Source organism: Elgaria multicarinata, chromosome 14 (assembly GCF_023053635.1).
Source record: "Elgaria multicarinata webbii isolate HBS135686 ecotype San Diego chromosome 14, rElgMul1.1.pri, whole genome shotgun sequence".
In the NCBI taxonomy this organism is placed as follows: Eukaryota; Metazoa; Chordata; class Lepidosauria; order Squamata; family Anguidae; genus Elgaria; species Elgaria multicarinata.
In genome coordinates this window covers 3,797,027-3,803,878 of record NC_086184.1, presented here as the reverse complement: position 1 = coordinate 3,803,878, position 6,852 = coordinate 3,797,027, and the positions used below count along the sequence as shown (strand labels likewise).

At 44.2% G+C, this 6,852-nt stretch overlaps 1 long non-coding RNA gene across 1 annotated transcript; it reads right to left on the bottom strand.

Annotated features, from left to right (window-relative positions):
* Window positions 1-452: 452 nt before the first annotated feature.
* LOC134408829 (uncharacterized) lies at window positions 453-4,506 on the bottom strand. Its single transcript, XR_010026132.1, has 3 exons — window positions 4,450-4,506; window positions 3,210-3,354; window positions 453-564 (listed from the first exon to the last, which is right to left on the bottom strand). It is a non-coding gene; the product is annotated as an uncharacterized LOC134408829 (long non-coding RNA).
* Between the last annotated feature and the right edge of the window lie 2,346 nt (window positions 4,507-6,852).

Below are 6,852 nucleotides of genomic sequence, written 5' to 3'. Positions count from 1 at the left end.
AGGAGGGCAACCAGGATGATCAGGGGTCTGGAAACAAAGCCCTATGAAGAGAGACTGAAAGAACTTGGCATGTTTAGCCTGGAGAAGAGACGATTGAGGGGAGACATGGTAGCACTCTTCAAATACTTGAAAGGTTGTCACACAGAGGAGGGCCAGGATCTCTTCTCAATCCTCACAGAGTGCAGGAAAGGGAATAAAGGGCTGAAGTTACAAGAAGCCAGATTCCAGCTGGACATCAGGAAAAACGTCCTGACTGTTAGAGCAGTACGACAATGGAACCAGTTACCTAGGGAGGTTGTGGGCTCTCCCACACTAGAGGCCTTCAAGAGGCAGCTGGACAACCATCTGACAGGTACACTTTAGGATGGATTCCTGCATTGAGGGGTTGGACTCGATGGCCTTATAGGCCCCTTCCAACTCTACTATTCTATGATTCTACGGTTTACCTGAGGAGCAATTCTGCTGCAAGTGTAACAGATCCCGGAAGGTTCGTCAGGTTCCCTTTTCTGCCCGAGAGCCCGTCAACAAGAAAGAATCTTCTGAGCGCCTTAGAGTCTAAGGATGCTGTCAAAAACATGGCAGAGATGGTTGGGAGAGCAGGTTAAGTTACAAATTCAGTATTTGCGCTATGCAAAGGAAAAGGACAAGACACGGGTTCTGATATACGCAGTTTGCGAATGGTAAGCCAAAAAGTTTTAGAAGCCATTTTAAATGTTACCTCACTCAGAGCTGGTTGGGATTTTATTTGTTATTAATATTTATATACCGCTGTGGCGATACCCTCCTTTCTGTCCCTTAGGTATGTCTGTATTTGTATGTCTAGTGAGTGCGGAATGTTTGACTGAGTGGGTGTGGCTAGTGATGCGGAGAGAGAGGGGGAGGGAGGAGTATAAATAGGTTGGCTGAGGGGATTGTGAGTGTTAGTTTTGTTTGTTTGGTGGGAGGCTTGGTTTTAGTCTGGGAGTTTTAGTCTGGCTTGTGCTTCGTGAGAGTGTTTGGTGTGAGGAGTGAGAAGAGATATAATTTTAAGGGACTTGGGATTGTTCTTTTAAATATAAAAACATGCAGGTTTGATCTAAATTGAAATACTAAATATTTGTTAAATTTCAATAAACTTTACTTTGTGTTCTGTTACCACAAACCATGCGTCAGCTCGGATTTATTACCTGCTATATTACACAGTGTATAAGCGTCAACCAATACACCTGCAGTTCAGTACCTCAGTAATAAAACCTATTTTCCAAAACCTTTTACCTTGTTTCCTCACATATAGGGGAGGGGTTGTGCTGTTTTTACCCTTTCCTCAGGCTTTCAAGCAGTGGCGCTTGGTTTGAGAAGGGTGTGCTAGGAAAGGCCTTCTGGGTGAGGTCGGTGCCATTACAACCACTTATCTGCTAAAGAGCTATCAAGGCGGTGTAGAACAATTTAAAACAACAACACCCTGCAACAATAAAAACATTAAGACCTCAAAAGCTACAAATTTTAAAAGGCTAAAGTCAAAATATATGTCTTAATACTTGCTCCAAAAGGCAAGAAAGTGTGTGTGGGGGTGTGTGCAATGCCACCACCTCACACACAAGGCTTTGACGTGTAGACCTCCCTCAGGCTGAGCACCACCACTTAAATACCTGAGGAAGGGGTAAAAAGAAAAGTATGACCTTTCCCTTATAGCAGAGGGAAAAGGTAAGGAGTTTTGGAAAAGGCTTTTCTGTGAATACAGCAGGCTGAAGGTTTATTTATGTACCAATAGAGCCGGGCCGGATCTACACTATTGCTTTAAAGCGCTTTATAACAGTTTTATAGCGCTTTAAAGCAGTTAAAGCGCTTTATAACTGTTATAATATGAATGAATGAATCTTTATTGCTTGTTAGCCAACTAGGCCATTCGCAAACAAATAAAATAGTGGCAAAATAACATATTAACATAATAACATAATAGAGTATGGATATGCTATAACTGTTATAAAGCGCTTTAAAGCAGTAGTGTAGATCCGGCCCAGGAGACACAGCCAAACTGACACGTGGTTTTATGGTAGCAAAATAAAGAAAATGTTTATTGTTGTTTACACTTCTTAGTTCCTTTAAATTCTATTCAAACCCTGCCTGTTCTTAAGAGTACTGGTAGTAATAAATCCAATAATAACAATCCTTAGTCCCTATGATCTTATTATAACTCACTCCTCACACAACTCCTGACAAGAAATCACTCAGCTAAACACATCTACCCTCCAAACCCAATCACCAACTGAACCCCTCTGACCACTCAGCTCCTCCATATATATAGACTCCGCCCCTCTTTCCACAGCATCACCAGCCACACCCACTCAGTCCAACATTCCGTACTCTCTAGACACACTCATGCAGGCATACCTAAGGGAATAGAAATGTGGGTAACGGCACAGGGGGCAATCACAGTTCTTGAGGGAGCGCATTCCATAGCTTGGGGGCAACGCGGGAGAAAGCCCTTTCCGTGTGCCGAGCAAATGGGCCTCTGTCCTCGGGGGGCTGAAATGCTGCTGCTGTAGGGCATGGACCTACCGGACCTGTGTGCTTGCTGCTGCCTCTTCAGCATACCTCATTGGCCTGTACAATTTATACACAGCTTACAGCAAGGATGAGGAACGGCTTTCAGTGGGAGGACCGAATTCGATTTCAGAAAAGCTCTCGGAGGGGGGTGCACTCTGGTTGTGGGTGGTACTGAATTCAAAAAGGGGGCAGAGGTCAAATACAAAATACCAGTCGGAGTTTAGCTTAAAGCTCTTGCTGCTAAGGAGAGGCATTTCCAGCTCTTACAAGAAGGGAAAAGTGCGCAAAAGCCTGAAAAGCACCCAAGGGTTGATGGTTTGGGAAAAGAGGTGCGGCCCTCTGAGTAACCCCAGAAGACTGGATTGGGACCCCAGGTTCTGCACCCCTGGCTTACTGCAATGATATCAAGGTATGTGCTTCTCCATACAGAGCTGACTATAATGACTGCAATAAAAACCAAGAATTCTTCCTCCATTTAAGAGACGGGGGGGAATGAAGAGAAGAAATTAGTTCTGCATCTGTGATTCGGGACTGGGAAGGCTGACGGGAGAAAAGAGACCAGGGAGAGATATTATGCAGGGAATGAGCAAGGAAAACATAAAGGCAAGGTGAGGGTTTGTGCAGGTTATACTACCCAAAGCTCTGTGACCTAAACTCTGGCTCAAAAAGAAGGGTGTTTTCACCTTGGCTACTTGTCCGTATTGCAGGGTTGTCTACAGGGACCGGCCATAAATGGGGACTCCCCTTCTCGTCCTCAAACTGCACGAACATCTCATAAAATATGGGTTCAGGAACTTTTCGCTGGAGGTCCGAGACTTCAAGGGTACACTATTACAACAGAGATAGATTACTTCATTGAATAGATGCTACCACACAGGACATCCTTGTGTCAGAAGGAGTTTGCAGGAGAGATCTGTTCACACAATTCTTCTTAAACATCCCCTTTTACACAATCATAAGAAATGCACACGTCCTTGAATAGGGGTGGGAAACTTGTGGCCCTCCAGATGTTGCTGGACTACAACTCACATCAGCCCCAGCTGGGGTGACCAATCATTGGGAATGATGGGATTTATAGTCCAGGAACATCACTGGGGCCATGGGTTCCCCATTCCTGCCTAGAACATACGAAGTCTCCATACAAAATCGATTAAGACTGCAATCCTAACTTGTGCACCATTACTCATAAGTAGTTTCCACTGGGGGTCCCAACATGGTGCTGGTGAAGTGCATTTTGCCATGGTTTTTTGAGGGTGTGTGTTGTGTGGATGTGGGGTGTGTGTGGAGGGGTGTGTGTGTTGTGCCTGGATGTGTTTCTCTGAGTTCAACAGTTTTCCTTCTGCAAAATGGATATTTTGTTGTGTTTTGTAGGGGCAAAATATGTGATCTGGCATTTGGGGGGCAGACCCCACCCCGCCCCGCCTTGTGACTCAGTTTCTTGATGAAGAACCTTGTCTCTAAGCCTCATTACTTTGCCTTCTATTATGTTTATGAGCTCAGACCCTTGAATTTAGTTTCTTGGGCAAGTTATTTTCATTGTAGCCACAAGTTTGCCTTCCAGGAAATGGCTGTTTTGTAACTGGCAATGCCCACTATGGTAGTCATTTTGTGAATGGGAAAGCCCCTGTCCATTGCAGCCATTTTGTGAGAGCACCCACGACACTCTGAAAATACCAAATGCACCCACCATCCCAAAAAAGGTTGAGGACCCCTGATGTAAGTGAAATGGGTATTTGAAAGCACCTTGAATAGGTGAATTTCAATTAAAAAAATTAATTGTTAGGTGAATAAGTCAAGGATGTTAACAGTTTTGTTTAGTCTTGTCGTTGTCTGTTTGCCCTTTTTCCTTAAGTTGAGATGCCGCCTTTTCCCTCTATCAATGGGATCTTTTAAAGGAGAAGCTGCCCAGCATAAAACACTTACAGACTGACTGTACGAAGTCCCAAACACGAAGGCAGCTTCCAATACATTCTGACTGTTTGGGCAGAGCTAAAAAAAAGGAAAAGTAAGAAAATGATTTTTTAAAATAAGAAACAGAAATAATGTTGCCTCCTGGGATGCCCATGCAAATTCTGCTAATTGCACAGAGCTAAAAGGTGTGTTTTTGCAGCCCTTCCAACCTGGTGCTCTCCATATGCTCTGGGCTACAACTCCCATCAACCCCAGCTAGCATCGCCGGGAATCACAGCAGCCATACCACCATCGCATAGAGGTCAGAAAGGAACCAACTCACTTGCAACGTTGCTCCTCTCACGTCTTCCCAACCTAAGAACATTCCTCGTGCATCGTACTTTATCACCTTAAAGTCGATCTGTAGAGAATGAGAATGAATCTGAATGAGAATGAGAATGAGAATGATCTGTAGAGAATGAATATACAGTCCTGGCATTATATCAGGTTCCACCCTTCTTAAAGAGGTCTGTTTTGTCAAAGTTAGACCAGTGGTCTATTTTCAACTCAATAAATAGGGCCAACTCCCCAACAGGGTACGGGTTGGACAAGCAGAAGTAAACATCTACGAAGGGAGACATTGGACTTCAAGCCTGTCTGAAGCCACACACATTACAGCCTGATATGCCTGCTTCATGATCCCAGATGTGTGGACATGGAGTGCCCAGTGGTTAAAGGCACTCTACGGATGCTTCAAGATAGCCTGTCATTGCTTCCAGTTTTTCATACCTGAGCTCTTGTGTTAACAACAGCACAGGGTTGCACAGGTGAACCTCAGCTCAAATGAATCCCCAAGAACAAGAGTGGGTAGCCTGTGGCCCTCCAGATGTTTTGCCCTACAACTCCCATCAGCCCTAGTGAGTATAGTTAATGGTGAGGGGTTTTGTAGGCCAAAACATCTGGATGGACCACACATTGTCCACCCCTGCCCAAGAAGGTCTTCAGTCAACAGCCATAATGTCTCAAGCAAAGATCTCTCTTGCAACTTCCTTGGGACGGCTTCGTCTCAGGTGCTGTAATGCAAAGCATGTGCTATTTTCCCTTTAACTTTATCACACAATAACTTTGAGCTACATTTTGGAGGGAGGGTTCTGGTTTGGCCCTGATCCATAGAAACCCAACCGCCCTGAAATGAAAGACTGGGCCACTTTGAGCAAAAACATTTTCTCCACAAGGATGGAAATTCTCTCTAAGCACTGAAATAATATAACAAGGGATGCCCTGCAATAAAATGCCCTGTGGAATGTTTCTGTCTAGGCTTTCAGCCACTCCAGGATTATTTCTCCATTGTGAGTTCCCCTTCTTCCATTTTAAAGTCTTTCTCTCTGAGTGTGTTAGTGTGTGTGTGTGTGTGTGTGTGTGTGTGTGTGTGTGTGTGTGTGTGTATCTAATCCCAGTTACATTAAAATCTTTTGACTTCTCCACTGATGGCTATGGGCAACTCTAATGTCCACCCCTGGGGCATAACAATTGCTTTTCAATGTCCTACCTTTAGTGCTATTTTTAACTCAAATAAATAAATAAACATGAATGAGGAAATGACCTATCCAGATAATGAGATGGTTCTGTCTACATTTTATTATCTCTGTATGTCTCTCTTCCTTCCTCTTCCTTTCCCCCCCTTCCTTAACTGACTATTTTGTCATAAGAAAAAAAATGGGGAAAATGGCAGAAGTTTTAAAGCTAGTGACTCAATCTACCTTGCGAGCATAACAATGGCCAGTTAATTGCATGTGAATTTGATTTTGCCCCCTTCTGGATACGCACTAGCACAAAGAGAAAAGAGCAGGTTTGATGCCAAGCTTCACTGGCATTTCACTAAGAGAAGTTCAGTCTTAGAAGACAGCACTAATGTCTGCCTCCGTTCTTTTCCCTCTTAGAAAGACACAAACGTGCGCACACACACGATGCCACTGCCTGTGTCCTGCTTTCACTTGCCTTAGAATTCTTCCTAAAAGCCATCGAAGGGAAAGATTGTCCACTGCTGCCATACCATAGCCTTGGAAGTTCTGGGCTTCTGAAAAGAAAATCCACGGGTGTTTTGACAAAGAAACTCTAATCCTCCAATCCTACACCCACTTACCTGGGAGTAAGCCCGACTGAACTCGGTGGAGTTCAAAAGTCAAGCTTGATTGAGAAGCAATGCATCCGGCACAGGGAAAGCCACCATATGAAGCATCTAACTTGCCCAGAACAATGGTCAGGCACAGCACCTTGGATAGCTCCTTTAAAGTTCTGACTGAAACCCAGAATGGATTCACTGCCCCTATATTATCGGATCCACTAGCCTCCACTGCTCTTTGGAAATCACCCAAATTTATTTATTTATTTATTTCACTTTTATACCACTCCCATAGCCAGGGCTCTCTAGGCGGT